The sequence below is a fragment of the Sminthopsis crassicaudata genome, chromosome 2, assembly GCF_048593235.1.
Source record: "Sminthopsis crassicaudata isolate SCR6 chromosome 2, ASM4859323v1, whole genome shotgun sequence".
Classification (NCBI taxonomy): Eukaryota; Metazoa; Chordata; class Mammalia; order Dasyuromorphia; family Dasyuridae; genus Sminthopsis; species Sminthopsis crassicaudata.
The window spans coordinates 435,880,287-435,903,673 of NC_133618.1; the positions used below are offsets into that span (position 1 = coordinate 435,880,287).

The 23,387-nt window shown below is 36.6% G+C and overlaps 1 long non-coding RNA gene across 1 annotated transcript; it reads left to right on the forward strand.

Annotated features, from left to right (window-relative positions):
- The first annotated feature begins 4 nt into the window (after positions 1-4).
- On the forward strand, positions 5-22,480 carry LOC141553580 (uncharacterized). The gene is made up of 5 exons (XR_012485533.1): positions 5-77; positions 1,320-1,376; positions 12,500-12,623; positions 15,900-16,056; positions 22,402-22,480. It is a non-coding gene; the product is annotated as an uncharacterized LOC141553580 (long non-coding RNA).
- The last annotated feature ends 907 nt before the right edge of the window (positions 22,481-23,387 follow it).

Consider the following 23,387-nt stretch of genomic DNA (forward strand, 5'->3'; position numbering starts at 1 on the left):
TATTAGGATGTTTCTTGACTACAATTAATACATAACAACTAAGAAGGATTCTGTTCCTGAATCTCAGAGCTGGGAAGGTACTGAGTCCAGCTTCTACCTAAACAGGAATCCCTTTGACAATGTTTGTGACAAGTGATCAGTCAGTTTCCATTCAAAGACTCCTAAGTAATAGGGAACCAGCTAGGTCCTGGTGAAAATCCTTCTACTTTTGGACAACTCTATTGGGAAATCTACCAAGCTGAAATTCGTCTCTTTAATTTTTCTTAACATTGCTCCTAGTTTTGCTGTCTGGGGCCAACAGGACAAGTCTATGTGAATTATGTGTTTGATCATGCATGAATAAGTAGTTTGGGCCAGTGGCATAAGCTATAAATTTTCATGGACAACTTTGGGTTTTATGTGAAACCATCAAAAAGCTTTTGTTATTATATCACCTCTAAACTATCTCTAACTCCTATGGATAAGTTAGATTCCTTTGGAATGACTACTCCAGGCCAAAGTACTCTGTGGGTCTGTATTTCTAAAACTAGAATTCACAAGTCCCCACATATATATCTTCAGTCATTCAGAGTACACACTTAGTTCAACACAAAGACATTTACTGAAATGGTATGGTAAGAGGGTAGTAGAGCAATAGAGAACGATACAGATGTAATTTAGAGCAAAATTACATCACATCCTAAAGATTCAAGTTTTGAAACATACTTGGGCATTCTACCTACATAAGTACTTTCTCTGGGTATAATTTAGATCTATTATTAAAACTGAACAAATTTGATAGCTGCATTTGATCAGTATAAATTTAAGCAATATTAAAATAATTTAAAGTAATGTTGTTCCCCTTTTGAAGCCTTGACATTTAGATAGATAAGTTCCATGATTATTTCTGACAATGTGTGTTGTCTATGCATATTCAGTACCTATCAGTAGTTTGTTTCAAGTGGCCTAAACTGAATTTCTCAAATTTCCTTTGTAATTTTATTTTTATGAAACTTTTTTGCAAAGGAGGACATATTTATACACTAGGTCTGACATTATCTTCTACTAGCAGGGAATTTTGTTTGAAATTCCTTCCTTCATTTCAAAAAATGGTAATAAGAAAGCGACAATGATATGTGAGTATATTTAGTAAATGGCTCTTAGATAATCTTTTATTATGGATTCTGAATGTCATGATTCTTTGTTTCATCAGTGTAGATAATTGGATATGTAATATAGCCTTATCTTTTTCTTTAGCTTCCAAAATGTTACTGATTTATAGCACCAACAGTTGGATTTTTTGTTAATTTTCTAATTTCTAATTTTTTTTTGTTCTATAGGTCACCTTGCTAATATTGTAATTACTACATTTGAGAGGTCTTCATTTTATTCCTCAGGTGATGTATTTTCCTACTGAATCTATTTAATACATGATTTTTATCTGGATTTCTATATTTATCTATGTAATCTAGTGAGTTAACATCATAAGCTTGAGAATCACACTGAAGAAGAATTGGCTGGAAACTTATTTTGACAGATTTTTCCTTTTACACAAAAGAGCCATTGCTTCAATTAAGCTTATAAGGATCAATTTCTTATTCAGTTTGGTAAGTTATAGCCCCATGAGCCTAGCCCCATAATCAATAAAACCTACTAATAATGTTCAGTCATTAGAGATGGTATGAGAATAGTAAAGAGATTACTGATTTTAGAATATAAAAACTTGTGTTTGGATCACATCTCTAACACTTGTCACCCATTTTTGACCATTCATAATAATTGATTAAACTTCTCTTGGTTTCAGTTTCCTTATACGTAAATAAAGGGATTATATTAGATGATTTCTAAGGTCCCTCTTTCCTCTTCATCCCAAGGCTAAATAGAAGTGTTAAAATAAAAGTAAATATACTTAAGTCCAAAAGGAAAAAAAAAAAAACCTCTATATCACCTCTCTGGTGGAAGTGTAAATTAAACAATCATTAAAATATGCAATATGCTATTTCTCATAATAAAAAAGAATGCTTAAATAATTATCATAGTTAAAATTATGATTGACTAAGGTTTACAAAACATTATACCCATATTATCTCTTTAGGTTCTTACGATATCCCTTAGATGTAAGTGTTAAAAAAAAACCCTACAATATGATCATTCTTGATAATGGGCTACAATCTTGCTATTAATTCCAGATTCCTTCAGATTCTGTTGTGGCTATTTTAGTTTTGAATATAACTGTTTTCAAGCATCAGAAACACCATTCTCTAGAAAAGGAATTTATTTTATACTGCGTAATTTCAGAGGGAATATCTAGACCAATGATTAGAAATAACAAGAAGCCTCACTTTAGTTTAATATAAGGAAGAACTTTTTAAGAATTAGAATTATCTCCAAAAAGAATGTTCTACCTCTTCCATTATTGAGTTCCATGGGAGTATTGAAAAAAAAGTCAGGGTGGTTTGGTAGAAAGAGCACTAGATTATCTCCTCTGATAGTTTAGTACCTGAAAAGGCCTATATTTGGAATTTGTAGTGATTTGCCCCTAATTGGCATTTAATAATGTTTGTTAATGCTAATGAGTCACAGAGTCAGATTTGAAAGGGATCTTATCATCTTGACTTGCCTTCCACCAAAGCATTTGCTCTATACTACTTCCAATAACAATATGTCATCCAATCATCCAATCTATAAAAGCATTCTATGATTACTAGCCTAGTACAGGTGGAGACAGAAATAAAATGGACTAAAATTTCTGCTTTAACACTCAGTCACAGGGAACTCACCATTTTTGCACATTGTATTGCTAGACAGTTTCAATTATCTTTCTATTCCTTCATTCCTTTGCCAAATCTAATAGAATAGTTATGTCTTCTGAAACCCACATGAGATAAGTTGAATTTCTTCAAATACTTGAAGAATAATTATAAGCCTTCACTATTAAAGTACTCTTATTTGATCGTACAAGAATATAATCATAATTTAACACGCAGAGAAAAGAACTTGATAACATCTCTGAACACTTGAACATTTTCAGGGAACCCATTATAAGGGAAGGGGCATCCCCTCTCACTTTTGGATAGCTCTGATTTTTAGAAAGTTAACTAACTCGGCTTCTTCATGTTACAGTATTTCTATACCTTGTGCTTTGTGACCTCAGTTTTCTCACCTGCAAAAAGAGGGGGTAGGATTAGATAAACTGAATTTCCTTCTGTGAAACTATGTACTTGTCAGAAGGCAGAACAAAAAAACTTTTGTTAAGAGAAAGGACAAAGTTGCTATTCCTTTTCAGTACTACCTAGCTCAGCACTGAGATTTACATAGAACAAGAGGTGCCATAATTGGGTAAGGTAATGGGGTTAACGGAATCTTCCCCATAATAATTTCACCCAGTCAGAGGTGGCAGCAGAAGTATAGGATTTTCAAAAGAATATACAAGTTATCCCAGTACTTTTTATTAGCTTTTGCAAGTGGGTGGGATGATTTATGGTTATTCACAAATTTATAGTTATTCACAAAAAAACAATTCCCCCTGCCAGAGAAAATCTCTCACTCCTGGACTACAGAAGATATGTAGAAAAATATAGTAGATGACCCTGAAGAGGCTGAATATCTCAAGCCTAGTGAAGAGTCCCATAATGACATTAGTAGCACAATAACATTGGAGGTGTTAATTGCCTTCATCTCACTGGTTCCTGGTGTCTGGTTGCTTTTGCGTAAATGTTCCCTGGCTAGACATTCTCTAGGTATGTAATCTTCATGTATTTTTCTTGTTTATGTGTGTAGCCTTACATCTATGGCATCTCCTGCAATATGGTATCCTGCAGGCATAATCCATATATGATTTGTGGAACTTCTTGATATTCAATTTGAAATGTCTTTTTTAAAAAACCTACTGTATCTTCAGGTTGACTGGTAAAAATAAAACATCCTCAAGAACACATGGGCCATGTGGCTTTGAGATTATGCTGATTCACAGACAGAGTGCCTTGAATCTTTTGTTGCTGAGTCATTAAAACTCATCATGGCCCCATATGTTTGTTTTGCTGACAAAGATACTGACATTGTTGGCCATTTTTTTTCTCCAGTTTATTTTACAGATGAGGACCTGAGGCAAATAGAGTTAAATGGGTCATACAACCAGTAAATATCTGAAGCCAGATTTGAACTGAGGAAGATGAATTTTCATGACTCTAGGCCTGGCTCTATTCACTTTACCACTTAGCTGCCCTCACCTTAAACCTTAGAGCAGACCATATCTGAGATAGGGTTTAGAAGTTATACTGATAGAGAAACTTAGAGCTAGGTAAGTGATCCTGGAGGCATAAAGTTTGGTTACTATCTCCATTTAAGGGAGAGCTTTTAGCAAAGCTAACAACTTTATTACTTTTATTTTTTTGAGGTAATTGGGATTAAATGACTTGCCCAAGGTCACACAGCTAGTAAATATCTGAGGCTGGACTTAAATTCAGGTTCTCCTGAGTCCAGAGCCAGTATTCTGCTACTGTGTCATCTTGCTGCCTCACCAGGTAATCTTTTTAAAATATTAGTAAAAACAAAAGTGAGAACTGTGTAAGAGAAAAAAAATCCCACAAATGATGAATAAAGAGAAAAAGGAACAATGACAGTACCAAAATGCCTGAAAATAGTTTTGTTTTTTTTTTCCTCTGAGGCTGGGGTTAAGTGACTTGCCCAAGGTCACACAGCTAGGAAGTGTTAAGTGTCTGAGACCAGATTTGAATTCCCGTCCTCCTGAATTCAAGGCTGGTGCTCTATCCACTGCGCCACCTAGCTGCCCCAAATAGTTAACTTTTTAAAACTTTTTTTTTTAATTTGTGAATTTTCCCAAATTTTATTTTATTTTTTTCTGGTCCTGAATAGTTAAAGAAAATAATGATCACGTCAAAAATGTAAGTCCCATCTATATCTGGCATCTATAACTTCTCTACTAGTGGATAACAATCTTCATGTTCAGTCCTCTGGAGTCATTGATGAGAGTGTTAATGTCTTTCAAAGTTGTTTTTCTTTATGATATTATCACTGTAAGAAGTGTTCTCATTCTAATAATCCCATCCTGGGTCATTTCATATAGGTCTTTCCAATTTCCTCTGAAATTGTCCATTTCATTATACTTTGTGGCACAGTAATATCTTATTACATTCATAAAGGATAATTATTTATTCGTTCTACTAGAGACGTACATTTCTTTTAGTTTCCAGTTTTTTTCCCCTAATCTGAAAAATAGCTATAAATAAATATATGGTTTCTTTCCCCTTTTCTTTGATATCTCTGGTCTATCTGCATAATAATGGCATTACTCTTTCTTTCTTTTTTTTTTTTTTTAATAGTTTTTATTTACCAGATAGATGCATGGGTAATTTTACAACATTGACAACTGCCAAATCTTTTGTTCTAATTTTTCCCCTCCTTTCCCCCCCCCCCACCCCGGATGGCAGGTCGGCCAATACATGTTAAATATGTTAAAGTATAAATTAAATACAATATATGTATACATGTCCAAACAGTTGTTTTGCTGTACAAAAAGAATTGGACTTTGAAATAGTGTACATTTAGCCTGTGAAGGAAATCCAAAATGCAGGGGGACAAAAATAGAGGGATTGGGAATTCTATGTAGTGGTTCATAGTCATCTCCCAGAGTTCTTTCACTGGGTATAGCTGGTTTAGTTCATTACTGCTCTATTGGAACTGATTTGGTTCATCTCATTGTTGAAAATGGCCATGTCCATCAGAATACATCCTCATACAGTATTGTTGTTGAAGTATATAATGATTTCCTGGTCCTTCTCATTTCACTCAGCATCAGTTCATGTAAGTCTCTCCAGGCCTTTCTGAAATCATCCTGCTGGTCATTTCTTACAGAACAATAATATTCCATAATATTCATGGTGTTACTCTTTCTAAAGGTTTGTACACTTTAATGACTTTAGGGGCATAATTCCAAAATGGCTAGACTAATTCCCAGTTACACCAACAATGTAATTTTCCCCAAATCCCTCCAACAGTTTTCATTGTCCTTTTCTGTCATTTGTCAGTATGATGAGTATGTGTATTCTTTCATTGGTTTCTTCCTTCCCTCCTTCCTTCCTTCCTTCCTTCCCTCCCTCCTTCCTTCCCTCCTTCCTTCCTTCCTTCCCTCCTTCCTTCCTTCCTTCCCTTCTTCCTTCCCTCCTTCCTTCCCTCCTTCCTTCCCTCCTTCCCTCCCTCCTTCCCTCCTTCCCTCCTTCCTTCCCTCCTTCCTTTCCTCCTTCCTTCCCTCCTTCCTTCCTTCCTTCCCTCCTTCCTTCCCTCCTTCCTTCCCTCCTTCCTTCCTTCCTTCCTTCCTTCCTTCCTTCCCTCCTTCCTTCCTTCCTTCCCTCCTTCCTTCCCTCCTTCCTTCCCTCCTTCCTTCCCTCCTTCCTTCCTTCCTTCCTTCCTTCCTTCCTTCCCTCCTTCCTTCCTTCCTTCCCTCCTTCCTTCCCTCCTTCCTTCCTTCCTTCCTTCCTTCCTTCCTTCCCTCCTTCCTTCCTTCCTTCCCTCCTTCCTTCCTTCCTTCCCTCCTTCCTTCCTTCCTTCCCTCCTTCCCTCCTTCCTTCCCTCCTTCCTTCCTTCCTTCCCTCCTTCCTTCCTTCCTTCCCTCCTTCCCTCCTTCCTTCCTTCCTTCCTTCCTTCCTTCCTTCCTTCCTTCCTTCCTTCCCTCCCTCCCTTCCCTTCCTCCCTCCCTCCCCTTCCTTCCTTCCTTCCTTCCCTCCTTCCTTCCTTCCTTCCTTCCTTCCTTCCTTCCTTCCTTCCTTCCTTCCTTCCTTCCTTCCTTCCTTCCTTCCCTCCCTCCCTTCCCTTCCTCCCTCCCTCCCCTTCCTTCCTTCCTTCCTTCCCTCCTTCCTTCCTTCCTTCCTTCCTTCCTTCCTTCCTTCCTTCCTTCCTTCCTTCCTTCCTTCCTTCCCTTCCTTCCCTTCCTCCCTCCCTCCTTCCTTCCTTCCTTCCTTCCTTCCTTCCTTCCTTCCTTCCTTCCTTCCTTCCTTCCTTCCTTCCTTCCTTCCCTTCCTTCCCTTCCTCCCTCCCTCCCTCCCTCCCTCCCTCCCTCCCTCCCTCCTTCCTTCCTTCCTTCCTTCCTTCCTTCCTTCCTTCCTTCCTTCCTTTCATTCTTTCTTACTCACTGCTGTTCTTTTCATGAGAAATGCTTGGAAATCTTCTATTTTATTAATAATTCTTTCCCCTACTCCTTAGAGAAAGTTAGTTTTGCCAGATTTTTTTTCCTCTTGGATTTAAGCTTTTATTGTAGTAAAATAGCATATTCCAAAGTCTCTTTTTCGGTAAAGGGGTAGTTGTAATGTTTTGTGTGATCTTCACTGTGCCTTGATACCTAAACTTTCTTTTTGGCTGCCTGAAGAAATTTTCTTTGCTCTGTAAACTCTAAATTTTAGCTTGGTGTTCCTGGAAGTTTTATTTTGGAGTTTTAGGAAGTGACTGGTGGATGCTTTTGTATTTTATTTTGTGCTCCAGATCTAAGAGATGTGGGTAATATTCATTTACATATTTTGTATTGATGGAGGTGTGAAATTATGTTCCCTTTAATCTATAAAATTATCCTGGTCTGATCAGCTCAAACTGCCCCAGCACCCCTGCCAAGATCTGCTCCTGTTTACTCATTTCTTTGCAGAATGTCCAAAGCTGGACTATGCCTTGTCTCTTGGTATAGCTGCCAGGACCTTGCCTGCTGAGAAGACAGTCTCTTCTCAGTGTTAGCCTCCATTTCTCTAACAGGACTTTGCCACTAAAGAAGCCAGTCTCTTAGCAAAGCTGACTTCTCATCCAACAAGAAACTTCCATTTTTGCCCTCTAAAACTCTTTGGGTTTGTGAATTCTTTCATGAAGAACCTGTGCCTCTGACTAAAAGGGAATTTCCACAACTCCCTGCACTGCCACTAACCTCATCAGTATCACTAAGAGTTTGGGGGGAATATTATTTCTAGGCATTTTAATAATTATTAGATTATCTTTTACTGACCTGTTTTCTAGGTCATTCTTATAATATATTCTTACATTTTCTAATACATTTTTATCATAACATTTCTTATTGTCTTATTGAATTATTGTTTTTTCTTTTTTCCATTCTAATTTTCACAGCATACAATTATTGAGCAAAATTTCTTACTACCTGTTCTGTTATCAGTTTTCCTTGTCAATTTTTTTTTCTGTAGTTATTCCATTTTTTATTTCATTTCATTTCTTCCAGATATTCTTATACAATCTTGTAGCCAGGATTATTTTTCCTCTTGAAGTTCTACTTGGATTTATTATGCTGTTGCTTTCTTATTCAAGGTTAATCCCTTGGGACTCTCTCAATCCAAAGTGCTTCTATATAGTACTTGGTCTCTTCTTTGATTGGCTTATATCACTTCAGGGTGTCTCAAAGTGTAGTGTGTAGATGTTACTTAGTTCAAATTTCCTGTCTATGGTCCTGGATCATTTTGCTAGCTCTTGCATGGTCATAAGCATCATGACTAACTAGGCACCAATTTCTGTTTGGCTTTGTCTCTTACCATATTTCAGGCCTAGATGCCTGGATACCAGATGGGGGTAGTTCTGTCAAGAATTCAGGGGTTCTCAAAATACAGCCCGCGGGCCAGATGCGACATTTATGTGGCCCACAAGGTTATGGCAAATGGGGTGGAGACAGAGTGTGAGTTTTTGTTTTTACTATATAGTCTGGCCCTCCAATAGTCTGAGGGACAGTGAACTGGCCCCTATTTAAAAAGTTTGAGGACCACTGGCCTAGATGCTGATTAAGTTCTTTCTTCTGCTTTTGTCAGGGCTCAGGGCTGCTCTGCTGCTCAGGTCTTCTGAGAAGACTTTCTATTACTGTCATAGGCCAGAATTAGCCTCTCTTTCACTCTCTCTTTTCTCATGGCTATCCAAGCACCTTCCTCACTAGGCTCTTCCTATTTAAAACTCCACAACTCCCCAATACTGACTCTTCCATAGTTTTGAGCACTGCTTTGTGATTCATGTATCTTCTACCTGACTTATCTAAATTCCCAGCTTCTAACAAATTTTGATTTGTGCAACCTTGGAAGGAGGAATTTATAGCTGAGTGTGTGTGTGTGTGTGTGTGTGTGTGTGTGTGTGTGTGTGTGTGTGTGTGTGTGTTTTCTGGCATTTAGAACTTTTCCTGGATGTTTCCTAGGGATCTATATTCTTTTAATAGCATACTTACTGTTTTCCCTCACTTCTCTTTTTTACTCTCAAATATGTTAAACAACTCTTTACAGTCATTGTTTGCATTTTAAATTTGCGTAGTAAACTTTTTTATTAGTAGGAAAAATATATGTTTGAGCTCTTGTACAAGTTCAATTTTGCTAAATTATAAAATTTTGTTGTTTGTTTTTCAGTCATTTTTTAGTAGTGTCTGACTCTTCATGACCTTATTCTATGGTTTTCATAGATACTGGAATGGTTTGCCATATTTCTCACAATTCATTTTATAGATGAAAAATATATAAACAAAGCTAGATGATACAAGAAAGTGTCAGGATAGTTTTGAACTCAGGAAAAGGCCATTCGGATTCTAGGATCAGCACTCTACCCTAACTGCCTTACATTATAAAACAGTGAAGGCTAAATAAATGAGACTATACTGTATAACTTAGCTAGGTAAGGATTTTGATGAACTTTCTTCTTAGAAATTATATTTTTCTGTCAGTAAAAATAAATGATTATCAAGGTTTAGAAATAAAATTATAACTAAATTCAAGCATTCCTTCCCTTTCTCTACAGCAGATGGTGCTAGGAGTATGAGGAGAGTTGGATCGAAGTATGTTAATACGTCTTTTTATCAGGGTCTGATAAAATGCTACTGAGCCATCTAATAGGCTGATTTCTGTTTACTTTTTGTCCATTTATGCAAAAGACATAATAGGATGTAAAAACCCATGATTGATATGTAATTTATTAATTGTGCTAGATCAGGACTTCTTAAACTTTTTCTACTCATGGCCCCTTTTCACCCAAGACATTTTTTATGTGATACCAGGTTTATAGGTATATAAAGCAGGTATACAAATCAAACATTTACTGATCAAATCATAATTTCATGATCCCCACATTCCCTTATGAGACCTCATATGGAGTCTTGACTCATAATTTAAGAAGCTGAATTCTAGGCTATTTTCTATGACTATAAATTGCAGATCCACACTGAGCAAAGGAATTTCCTCACCTGGGAGGATTTTTTACAGATGAAATCACAGGCTTAGAGTATACCTAACAAAACTATAATTTTTCTTGGTTGAAAGCATAGAATTACAAAATACAAAATTTAAATTCTTGGTAAATTTAATATATTCCCTAGCTGACAACCAGTTTTTCTGCATTTTTTATAACTGTGGATTTTCCATTCATCCTATGACCCTAGATAGCTATCATTTACCTATCTAATATACTTCAAAATGGCTTTTGAGACTTTTTTGTCTTTGGTAAGTGATTTTTTTAGTGCAAATCTTTGATTCTCCTTGGATCCCTTTGGTTCTTTCTATTTGGGGGTTCAAGACTAGTTTAAGGGATCTAATAGTTTGAATATTGCTTAATTACTGTCATCTAATAAATTACTAAACATCCAATAAATTAGCAAAATTTATTACTAAGTGTACATTGTGTACTGGAAACAGTCCTTGCCCTCGAGGAGTTTACAATCCATTTTCATGATAAAATATTCTCAGAACATTTAATGAAAATTTCCCCTATAAGCTGTTTGTAGTTGAATTATTCCTTTTTTTCTCTTTTAAATTGTATTTTTATTTTTCCAATTACATATAAAGACAATTTTTAACATTCATTTTAAAATAAAATCTTGAGTTACAAATTTTCCCATTCACCTCCTTAAGACAGTGAACAATTTGATATAGGTTATGTATATTCAATTGAATTATTTCAGTGAGTAGCCAGTTTTGCTAGAATTGTCACAAAATATGTATCTAATACTTGTCTTAAACAATATATTGTATTAATGATGAGGTTTAGAATTGGGGTACCTAAATGAAATTAGGGTTTAATTGAGGTCTATTGGCAGGTTCGGGGTACAGGGAGTCAAATAGAGCTCCCCTGCAACCCCTCTGGATTTGGTGCAAGGATACAGAGTTAAATGAGGTCTAGTGGTAGTGCAAGAGTCCCCTGTAAAGGAATTTACAGACCTGAAATCCTAGATTGATAAAAGAGGTTTTTATGGGTATTGGAAGTAAGGTTAAAGTCTAGTTAGTAGAAGGTGAAGGTAGAGATAAGAGGGCACCAGAAACAGTGTTCCAGGGGGCAGAGAATCTTCAGTGCAAGGCATGATGCTGGCATGTTTAGACCCTCTGCAAAGAGAGGACTCCAGCTTGGCTCTTTTATAATGAGAGATTTAGCTAAAGGGGCCTATGGGTGGAGTCCCAAGTTGGCTCCACCCAAGGGTTTCAGGGAGGGCTAGAATTTGCTTGATGAGGGTTGGGAAACCTAAGCAGATCATCAGAATGGAGGCTGGGACAGCCCAAGTTGGCTCAGATCAGATGGGGACTGGGAGAGCCTGGATCTCCTATTAGAATTTAAAGGGGTGTGAGGATTTGTGAATCAAAGGTCCTAGCTTCATGAATTGATAATGCAGCAGCTAGGAGGGGCTGGGAATCTGAAAGGAATAAATCCATCTGAAAGGACTAGTTTCTTAAAGGGAGCACAACCCACATCATTAATACATCACACACATACCTTTTAGCTCAGGTAAATAGGTTTTAGTATTGGGTTCTCCTTAGTACTGTCTCCCACAATCAGTAGCAAGTGAACTCCTTGAGAATAAACACTACTTTTTAAATTTTCTTTTTATTTCCAATATACTATGCATAGTGTACGGAATACAGTACTTAATAAATAAAATAACCAAGAGATCTGAGTCTTAACACTCTTCCATGAATATTTTGTGTCTGAGCTCAGATAGTGCTGGCCTGGGGTGAATGGGAAATAATTTGTTCACTATTCCCACAAAGGAGCTTTACTTTTTGGGACAATATACTGAATATACCAAATAAATGAATGCATTGTTTATTTTTGTTCATGCAGACCTGAGTCCTTTACATTTTATGTACATTCTGGATTAGGGAAAAATAAAGAGCTTTTTCTTACTTCAAACTCATAGTGTATATGAAATATTTTTGAAGGAAAAGAGTCTTATTTTCTGCATATGAAAAAACCTCAGACATGCCATCCCTGAGCTTTGTTTTAGAGTTTTCCTCCCGGGAGGGCATCAAGGAGCCAGAAAGAACCACCACCATCCCTTTAGAACAGGTTTAAATGTGAGAAGGGAGTAGGGGCCCCTACTTAGGTTAAGGATTGTAGCGTATCAATAGAATGTAAGCTCCTTGAGGATAGGGACGTTTTGGTTTTCTTTGCATTTTTCAGAGCCTAGCACAGTGCCTTATACATGCTTATCAATAAATAAATGAGTGAATGATACAGAGCAGGAAGAAACAACAGAGATAATTTAGTTCAATCTTCTTATTTTCAGGTGAGAAAACTAAGTCACAAGCACTTCCAAGTCACATGGAGAGTAGGTAGAACATAGAAGAGCTGGTGTTTGAATTTAAGCTTCTCCAGCTACAAGACTCTACTGAAGCAGAGGAACAAATCAGGTGATTCTCTTGGTTTTTAGGGTTAATTCTAATACTTCTCAGGTGACTGTTCTCCTCTGGGGTGCCAAAGAAAATTTTACCATTCCTTCCTGAAAATAACTAATGATATCCTAAGGGAACTTGATCCCTAAAGGCCTCATATGCAAATAAAATTACAGGAATTGCTCTGGAGCTGAATGTGCAAAATAAATTCAACTAATGGCCTTGGGTTATATGTATATACATATATCAATATTTATATGGAATTAATCATACTGAATTTTAATGTGCAGAAATTTGCTCTTGCTAAATGCATGAATCGGAGACCTGATTCACCTTCTATTACTTTAAGACCACTAGGTTTTTCTCTCCCCTCAACATGAATTTCCACAACCACAATGAAGGAAAAAACATCATTTACTGTAATGATTTCTAACAAATGTACTTTCTGCTTATTTAAGAACTTTTGTATTCCTTGATCAGCTTCTTTCTTCAAGCCAAAGCAACATATTGGTTGACAAAAACCAGTAGTCTCCAAAAAGTTTGGATGAAGTATATGCCCTGGCTTCAAATTCCAGATAGTTCCTCACATGTAGCTATTCTAGACTCTGGATTTACTCTCACAATTCCATTCCCCTGGCAGGTTAAATCCCCAGAGCAAGACTTCTCCCCTTCAGGATTTGAAGTATAGACAGCCTAAGGAATTAAGGCTATCTTTCCCTACTGCTATTCCCTACTGCCCCAATATCTTTTTAGCTAGTTAGTATCTTTCCAATGTCAGTTAACTCTATTGTTATTTCAACAATATCACCTAAACAGAGATTAGTCCTTCAATTGGAGGCAGCCAGGAGTTGTGGAGTTAGAAAAACTCAAGTTGAAATCTGCACCCGGAAACTAGCTTTATGGCCCTAGGGAAATCACTTAAATGCTACTTGCCTCACTTTCACCAATATAATGGGGATATCGATACCTTGCAGGGTTGTTGTGAGAATTAAATCAGATTATATTTGTAAAAAGCATCTGACACATTGTAAGTACTATATCAATGCTTATTTCCTTCCTAGTTAACACCAAATAGCTTTAACATGTGGATATTAACTTTTAAAGTATAGAAATATCCAAAATATAAAACCCTCTAAAATCAGGAACCAACTTTATATTTACCACCGGAGTCCTTGGGGAGAGTGAGTTCATACTTAAAGTGGTAGCTACAAATATGTCTCCTACCATCTTTACTTCTGGGTATGGTCCAGCTTCTTGTTGCTTTCTTTCTTGCAAGATGCACACCCTGCTGGGTTAGTTTCTTGCTGGGCTGGGTCACACTGGTTGATTCTCATGGCTTGTTTCTGCTTAGGTTCAGTTGTTGTTTTCTGTCAGAAGACCACTATCATCTCCACAACTGGATCTTTTGTGGTTCTTCTGACTTCTAAAAACTTATTAGGTGATAGCCTAAGTTCATTCCTTCTCTGATATCCATTTATCCAACATCAGGAAAGACTAAACACAACAAACACAGAAAATCAATCATGCCATATGCTCCTAATGGACCTGTGAACTGATCTAACTATTCTGGAAAACAATTTGGAACTATGCTGAAAGGGCTATCAAACTGTGCATACCCTTTGACCCAGCAGTGCCATTACTGGGTCTGTATCCCAAGTAAATTTTAAAGGAGGGAAAAGGACTGCATGTGCAAAAATATTTATAGCAATTCTTTTTGTGGTAGCAAAAAATTGGAAAATGACTATATGCCCATCAATTGGAGAATGACTGAACAAGTTGTGGGCATATGAAGGTAATGAAATATTATTGTTCTATAAAAATGATGAAGAAACTGATTTTTAGAAAGGCCTGGAAAAAATTGTGAATTGATGCTGAAGAAACAAATAGAACCAGGAATACATTGTACACAATGATAGTAAGAATGTGCAATGATCAACTATGAAAAACTTGGCTCTTCTAAGTGGTTTAGTGATCCAAAGCGATACCAATAGACTTTGGACAGAAAATGCTATATGCATACAGAAAAATAACTAAGAAGACTGAATGTAAATTAACATATGCTATGTTCACTTCTTTTTTCTGTTTTTTCATCTCTCCCATGGTTTTTCCCTTTTGTTCTGATTTTTCTCCCACAACATTATTTATAAAATAGTGTGTATTAAAAATAAATAAGTTTACTGAAAACAAAATCCTTTTTCACAGGTATATGGCACCCAGGTTTGAAAGAGATTTGAGACTCCTTCCTTACTTGGAGTTCTATAGTTGTTCTTCCTCTTTGCTCAAAATTGTTTGGGAGGAGAGAATCATTTTGAAGGTTCATGCTTTCTGTATGCACATTTACTTCTGGCTCAACAGCTAATTAGATGAAATTTTATCACCATGCATATGCCAATAAGAAACGGAAAGGAAAAATTACACAGGCCTTGAACAGGGCCAGGGACCCTCCATCACTTACCATTTTACATTTGCAGAAGCTTACTACATCTCTGTAGCAGGAAGAGCATATTAAACATGCAGAAAGGCTTGAATCCTTACTGTGACACTAGGAAACAGGGTTAGCATTAGAAAACTAAGTTGAGTTATCCTGCTGTAGAACTCTGGTGATAAGACTTAAAATGATGCTTCTTTTCAGGATCGTAGTGCCATTGCTGCTTTTTTCTTTAAATCTCATATCACAAAAAACTATTATAACACACAGTTAAATTAGAATAGTTACTTCCTATACCCATTTTGTTACTTTAGGAGTATTATTTTGACAGGAAACCATCATTTATCTTGTCTTTGTGTGTGTGTGTGTGTGTGTGTGTGTGTGTGTGAAAACGTAATTGCAGCCACAGAGCCTGATGTCTGGGTTACTTCAGAAACATCTTCCCAAAACTTCTGTGGATTTGCTTGTATTCCTACACTATTTTTTGGGCTTTCTGTCTATTTTACTTTTCTAAGGGATCTGATATTTTCAGTTCTGGATACCACTTGAATTCTTCTAGAAGGAAAAGTGGGCATTTTTTAAGCACTGAAGACAGAACTTAATGAAAATCAAGTCAACAAAATCTCATATTCAATTTTTATCTCAACTTCAGACAATTGCATCAAACAGAGATGACCACTGTAAAATTATGTCACCAATAGTCACTCAAATTTCTGCTTCATAATTGTCATTACAACACTCCATCTTAGAGTTAGGTTGGTCAAAAGTTGCTGATTTAATAAAAGAATTTTATTATCCAAGAAATCCACTGACTTAGAGAATAAGACATGTTTATTTAACTTAATAACACTTTCTATTTTTAACAGATAGGGGGTGGCCATTGGGATTGATGTTCCCTGGCCCCAGGCAAGTTTGAAACAGTGTAGGTTGATTCTACATAAATCCAAAATTCTAATCTGGTCAATAGCATCCTGAAAGGCCCCTGCAACTGCCTGACTGTCCTGCAGCCTTCTCTCTGGTCTGGTGAGTACTCCTGTAGCAGTAGCAAGTAGCTAAGCTGGATGTAGCATGAATGCCCTTGTTGACCGTGTGATGGTCCTGACTGGTTCCCTCCAGTGGTTCGTTGTCTCCCTTGTGTTGTGTGTCTGTCTCATTGGTCTGTGTTTTGCTTTAGTTCTCTCTGGTGTCATGGGCCAGGGAGCCTCTTGGAAGCAAACTAGTCTTTTTGTGTTAAATGTTTGTTTAATGTTGTAACTACAGTCTGTGTGATTTGTGTTCCGTGTGATGTGTGTTCTATGTTCTATTTTGTCTGTTCTGTTCATTTAAGAGCTATATTAAGTTTTAAGAATAATGATTAAGAAATTTGGGAATTGGTTATTTGAAAATTTGCTTGTGATTCTAAACTTTTTAACCTGATGTACTAATTTGTAAGTAAAAGAAAAAAAAACTGGGCTGAAGAGTTTTCAGAGCCTGCTAGAGTAAAGAGCAATAAAACCTTATCTGATTGAAACTCAGGCAGCAGAAAAACATTTGATTAGGAACTTTGGGATGATTCTGAAAATTGTGGGAAATAATTTTGCTATTGCCTTTGCATGCTAAATTTGTTTATTCTGAGTATAAGATCTTGGAATTTGTTTGAATATTGATACCTTTATTACTAAAGAGGAAGGGAAAGAGCAATACAATTCAAGCTCTGCATGGACAGATTAGAGAGATGCTAATTGTGGTCAGACAAACACTCAGGTAGAAAAAAAAAGTTTGGTTTGATTCAGTTTACTTGTTAACATTGTAAGTTATGTTTTATGGAGTTATCTAGCTATTCACTATATTATGAATCTTAAAAGTTTTGAAGAGAATGGAAAGAAGAATGCAGGTGATTTATGAAGGATTGATTTGTAGGAACAATTAAAGGTTTGCATGATTTTAGGAAGTAAAAGAAAGGTTTTGGCAGCAGAAAGAGGTGGGGGAGAGAGAAATGGGAAGAGGATCCTTTGTCTTCAAAGATAAAAATTCAACTCACTCCCCACCACACACACTGCTTCCTGCTACTTAAGCAGTGGAACATCTAGTTAGGAAAGTTGTTGGAGATTGTTTAAGTATGTAGCATGAGAGAAAGAGAAAGTTGGGAAACTGGTAGACTTGGGAAGAAACTATATATTGGGAGAAAATAAACTGATGGGCTAAATCTTGAGAAGGATTCCCATGGAATGCCTGCCCTCTAGGGGAGGGGGTGGAGGGAAGGAGGGGAAAAATTCTGAACAGAAGGGAGTACAAGGGATAATGTTGTTTAAAAAAAATTACCTATGCATATGTACTGTCAAAAAATGTTATAATTATAAAAATTAATTTAAAAAAATAGAAGACATAAAATAAATACACTGTTTTCAAAGCTGGAAAAAAAAAAAAGAGAAGGATTCCCATGTAAGAAATTGAGTGGGGAACCTGAGGGAATTTTTGTCCAGGGATGCAGGAATGGGGGAAGGGTGACCACATGGAATCCTCTTCTCCTCTCATCCTCCTAAGTGCGTTCCAGCCATTTTTTAAAATCAAGTTACTGCCAGTGCAGAAAACTGATTTAAAGGGACAGGCTTGCTTTTAGGTTAATTGACTGAATATTTGTTTCTTGATACATGATAATTTTCTTGTTTGAGGAATATGGTCATAAATGTGATCCATACTTTGGTAGGATTATTTCTAAAAGTTTAAAGAATCTTTCGGATTCTCTTATGTGATATTTGGACATTCTGTATAAGTTTTAAATTGATTGTTTTGAGTCTTCCTGAGGTTATTTAAAGGGCCTCTGAAAATCATATTTTTTTTTCTTTGTCTTTTTGAAAATGTTTCTGTTATGAACAATATGCAATTTGGGATTTTTTTTCTATGTATTGGGTATTTTAAAAGCAAACTGATTTGTATGTATAATGTTCACTTATGAAAAATTTAGTTGGATATGATAATTGTTTAAGTGGTGAACTCATTGGGACAGATTTTTTACTGTTATCACTATAATGTTAATGGAATCTGTTATTGGAGATAAATTTTCTTGGGCTTATAGTTAATTAGTTAATGCTATTTGGGAGTTTTAAAGCTCCACCTTCTGACAGTTTGTGGAACAATTGATTGGAATAAAACTGGGTTAAAGCTATTATATCCTGTATGTGCTGAAGGTTGAGTTTTGACTGTTTATGTTATGTTATAGTTATGTTCTTGCAATTTTTCCTCCTGTAACTGATCTCTATGGTCAGAGCAATGGTCAATAGAATTGTTAATGCAATTCAATTATGTCATACCTTGCTGTTTTCAGTCTGATTATATATAATCATTGTATCCTAAATACTTAGGCAAATATTTAGCCTGGCCATCTGTCTGTTACTGGATATTTTTTTTTTTGTTTTTTTTGTTTTGTTTTTTTGAGGTTTCTAACTGATAAGAGGACAATTAACAGTGGTCTGTGAGACCTAACTGCTGTTAAGACTTGAAACTACAACTGTTTTGCCTGTCCTATGACGCAAACTCATCTCTTCACATAGGAAGCTGCTGGCTCTTCACATTTTGCAGCAGTCTGGTGGATCAGTCTTTTTATCTCAGACTGTTCTCACCTTTATTTGTTAGATTTGTATCAAATCACTGTTATTGACTTGCTTCTGGGACCTTGATCAGCTTTGTCAGCATGGCACACCCACCTTCTGCATGGACTGAGAGCCACCGACCATCTTCGCCAGGACACAGTTTGAATGTTCATCCCCTTATGCCTGATGGACTGATATGATGGTCTTTGGGAATGGTTGATGGCTGACTGTGAAACCTTGACTGGGTCATCTATTACTGTGTATTTAAGATTTGGGATGGGATTTGTTAAAACTGTATAACTATTACTGTTAGGTTTGAAGGATTTTTAGGACTACTGTACTAGTCTGTTATGTATAGGGATTTTGATTCACTCTTGGGATTTATATGTGGATGGTCATTTGATAATTCCTTTCTGTGAGAAAAAAAGGGAGGAAGAGATAGAACATTGGGGAAACTTATGTTTTTCTCAAAATACCTAAAAGAATGGGAACCCTTAGCTTCTATTCACTTTGCCTTAGGTACTTCTGCCCCACCCTCTATATCACTAGTTCAGATTAAATTTGGAAGTCTTTCAAACAGTCCTTTTTTTTTTTTTTTCCATTTTTATTATGCTTTGGCTTTGGAACCCCTTATTCTGTTAGAATTGCCCTGGCAGACTCAGTTCTTGGGATTATGTTTTTAGAAACAACCAGAAATCAGACACCTGTCTTGGGATGGCAGTCTCTCTCTGATCTGATTTTCCAGTCCTGTAACCCCAGTTCATTAATTAGTATTTCAGCAGTCTCAAAGGACCTTGTATTTTTATATCAGGCATCTAAAGGTTTGGGGTTTGCCTGCCTTGATGGTCTAACTGTGCATAATCTGCTCTGCAATCTGATCCTTTTTGCAGCCCTGTCTGTTCCTCTAGGCAGGGATAGGTGAAGCTACTCCAAGCCTTACCCTTCTCCCATGGAGAGGGTTGCCTCTCTGAATGGGCCTTGAGCTCTTGAGCCCTGCTGTTCTGTAAGCAGAGACTGAGTTAATGCACACATGACTGCAGACCTCCTAACTCACAGTGAACTATCCATCTCAAACTGGATTCTCTGGCTGAGATGCTGGCCCAACTGCAGAGGACCTGACATGCTTGCAACAGGGAGCCTTTGTACTTCTGTTAACTCTGGGGTTATCAGGGAGAGACTTGTCCTTGCATTTTTTTTCTAGTTTTATTTTGGTTTATTTGCTTCACAGAGGATTCAGAAGAGAGAGAGTGTGGAATGTTGTACCAGAGTCTTCTTTAGTTGTCCTGACTCAGTTTCCCTATTGGTTCTGCCTCAGTTTCCTTAACTGTTCTGCCTAAATCCCTTTAGTTGCAAAACCCTCCTCTAGTTCATTAAAGACTGAGGGCCACTTGCTCTAAGGTTATAAATTATTAATGTGAGATTCAAGATAAGGGTGAGTTCAGACTTCCTGGCTCCTATCAGAATGTCCGGTGTCTCCCACCACACTGTCAAAACCAGATTAATACTTTGTTCCCACTCTCAATGTCCTGACCCTGACCCTGCCTTGGTCTACCCCTGGAATTGAGCCATGTGTGTGTATACATGTCATTGAGAACTCACATTCACCACTGGATACTTTGAGAATAGAGTCCTGTCCAGTCAATCAAACTCTCCAATTAATAGAATGTTGGGAACTCTCTGACTCTATCTTGCCTCAGTTTCTCCAGCATTACATTTGCTTCTTAGCTCCCAGGTAGATACGGACATTAGAACTCTAGAGAGTCTCATCACCCATTCAGAAAAATCAGTGGACTCCCTAGTGGAAGTTGTACAGAACCACCGTGGGTCAGACTTGCTGTTCGTGAAGCAAGGGGGACTGTTTGTGGCCCTGGGAGAATCTTGTTGCTTCTACGCAAATGGGTCAGGTGTCATTAGGGAATTGCTTCCCTCCTTGTGTAAGTGGTTCGATGACCGGGAGGCCAGTTATAAGGCTTCAATGTCCTGGTATCAGTCACTACAGACTCTGAAACTTTTCACCCTCAAGATGATTTATTCCTCATTAGCCTCAGATGAGTCACAACTATGAACATAAAAAGGGGGGAGTGAAATGGAGAAAAGACTGGCCCCCTCATCCCTGGGTCAAGGGGCCTCAGGCTTATAGGAAATGTTGCTTAAACTAAATTAAAGGAACTATGTTCAGACAGAATGCTTGCCTAACAATGTCAGACAACCTATAAGTCCCCTATTTTTCCCCTTGTAAGCAGAAAGTTAAGGAAACTTGTAACCACAAGGCTATACCAAGGAGTGCTTAAAAGTCTGTATCACTGGAGGCTCGGGGCTGATCTCTAGTAGCCTGTCTAGTGGGGTCAGTTGCCGGCCGGCTAATAAATGATGCTTTAAATTGAATAATCTGGTCTGAGCTGTCTATCTCATGTCAGTCCATTTCATTTAATATTTTATTTTTCTCAATTATATCTAAAACTATTTTAATATTCTTTTTTCTTCAAGTTTTGAGTTCCAAATTCTCTCTTCCTCCTTTCCCCACACTGAGAAAGCAAGCATTTTGATATAGGTAATACATATGCAGTCATTAGCATATAATATTTTTAAAACAAGTTAATAAGCTTTGTTTATTGAGAAGAGAGAAACATATGTAGATTCTTTTGTATATCTCTAATTTTTTTTTTATCTTATGTTTGGAGGCTCTCAATTCACATTTTCATAGTAATTTCACAAAGCACAGGATTTGGTTTTTTCCTCCTTTATAAGTATGCAAACATTTCTACTTATTTAAAATATTCCAAAGAATATATTTCCCTTCCCCACCCCCCAAAGTAATTCACTAAAAGCTAGCTAAAGAGTAAAGTGGTTTAAGAGGTGGTCAGGATATATTTTCATTAAATTATTATTGTCTGTTAGGGATAAAGCTAACTCATATATTATCTAGAAACTTGCATTCAAATGCAAATCTAGTTTTCTGGTTTACAAAAGACCTAAAGCAACCTTAGACAATGGAGGCACACCAAACTTAATCCAGACTTTAGTTATTTTAGGGCACAGTGTGTGGGTTTCAAATTGTGTCATCCTACTCTTTATGTTTTAACCATATGTTGTATTCTTTTCATTAAATCGTTTTATTGTCATTTATTATGTTTATACTAAATGTGTTCCAAGCTTTCTTAAAAAAGAAAGAAAAGATAATGTGATTTTAGATTTGTTGTAGGCTTGTGGCTTGTTGCATTCCTTCTCCATTAAAATATTCCTTCAATGTCTTATTTGGGGACATGACTGTGATTTCTTTTTTCTTTCTTTCTTTCTTTTTTTTTTTAAAGCTTTTTATTTATTTATTTATTTTATTTATTTACAAGATATATGCATGGGTAATTTTTCAACCTTGACAATTGCAAAACCTTTTGTTACAACTTTTCCCCTCCTTCCCCCCTCTCCCTCCCCCAGATGGCAGGTTGACCAATACATGTTAAATATGTTAAAGCATATGTTAAATACAATATATGTATACATGCATGACTATGATTTCACAAATGCTATGATAGCAGAATTCAAGGTAAAACAGTTTCTACCAAGCTATGGCCTAGTCATAGACTTTAGGGATGCCATTTGGGGACCAGCTTAGCTAAATTAAAAAAGTATTATTTTGTATAGATTGAATCTCAAATGCATAATTTTTTGAGCAATAATTACTCACAGAAATTGTCTACTAAAATGCAGATGGGTTTTGATGTGACTCACATATCAGTAAAATTATAGTATCTTGATATATTACACCTATGAATCAATATTATTTTGTTACTTCTTGTAGCTCATGTTCTCCTTCTCTCTGGACAAGCTTATAATGAAGATACAATTTTAAAATCAACAATAAAAAATTGCTCTACTGGTAACTTTTCAGAAATAAATGTATTTATTAGGTATAACTGTGTGGTGGCTTCCTGTTTAGGAAGTGGACTATCACCTAAAGTTATCGGTATGTGTTTAATTATGACTTAAAAAACCAAAGATATATGTGTATAGACTCCATTTGTTTATATTTTCAGACTGTTACCAGGCACGTCTTTGATTCTATTCCATAATACCTTTTTTTCCCTTTTTAAATAATTGAGGTTCCTTTTCTGGGAGGATGTAAGATTTATTTTACCACTGCTCCCTTTTATCTTTTTAAAATATCTTTTTCAGGGGGGCAGCTAGGTGGCGCAGTGGATAGAGCACCAGCCTTGAATTCAGGAGGATCCGAGTTCAAATCTGATCTCAGACACTTAACACTTCCTGGCTGTGTGACCCTGGGGAGTCACTTAACCCCAGCTTCAGGAAAAGAAAAACAAACAAAAAAAAACAAAAAAAAACAAAAACAAAAACAAAAACAAAAAAAAAAAATATATATATATATATATATATATATATTTTTTTTTTTTTTCAGAGATATAAAAGATTCACAGGAACTCTTAAACTTACAGAAAGCTTGGAAAGAAATTGAACTTGGGGTTCAACCTCTTTGGAATAATCTCTTGACATTCTGATGAATGTCTCTCTCCCATATAGTCCCTCCCAGGTCAAATCCACTCTTGAGGATCACTCTTCTCATATTCTGGCAAACACATGTATCACATGGTTTTGTGCTCATAGATCCAATATAAGTAGTGCGGACCAGGAAGAGTGTGGAGTTCAGGATGTGATTGATGCAGGTTGTAGTCCCTTTAAGATTCCTTTCTGATTCCCAACCTCTCCATGGCTGAAGAAGCTAGGACTTTTGATTCACAAATCCTGGTCAAAAGCACCCTTTTGAATTCC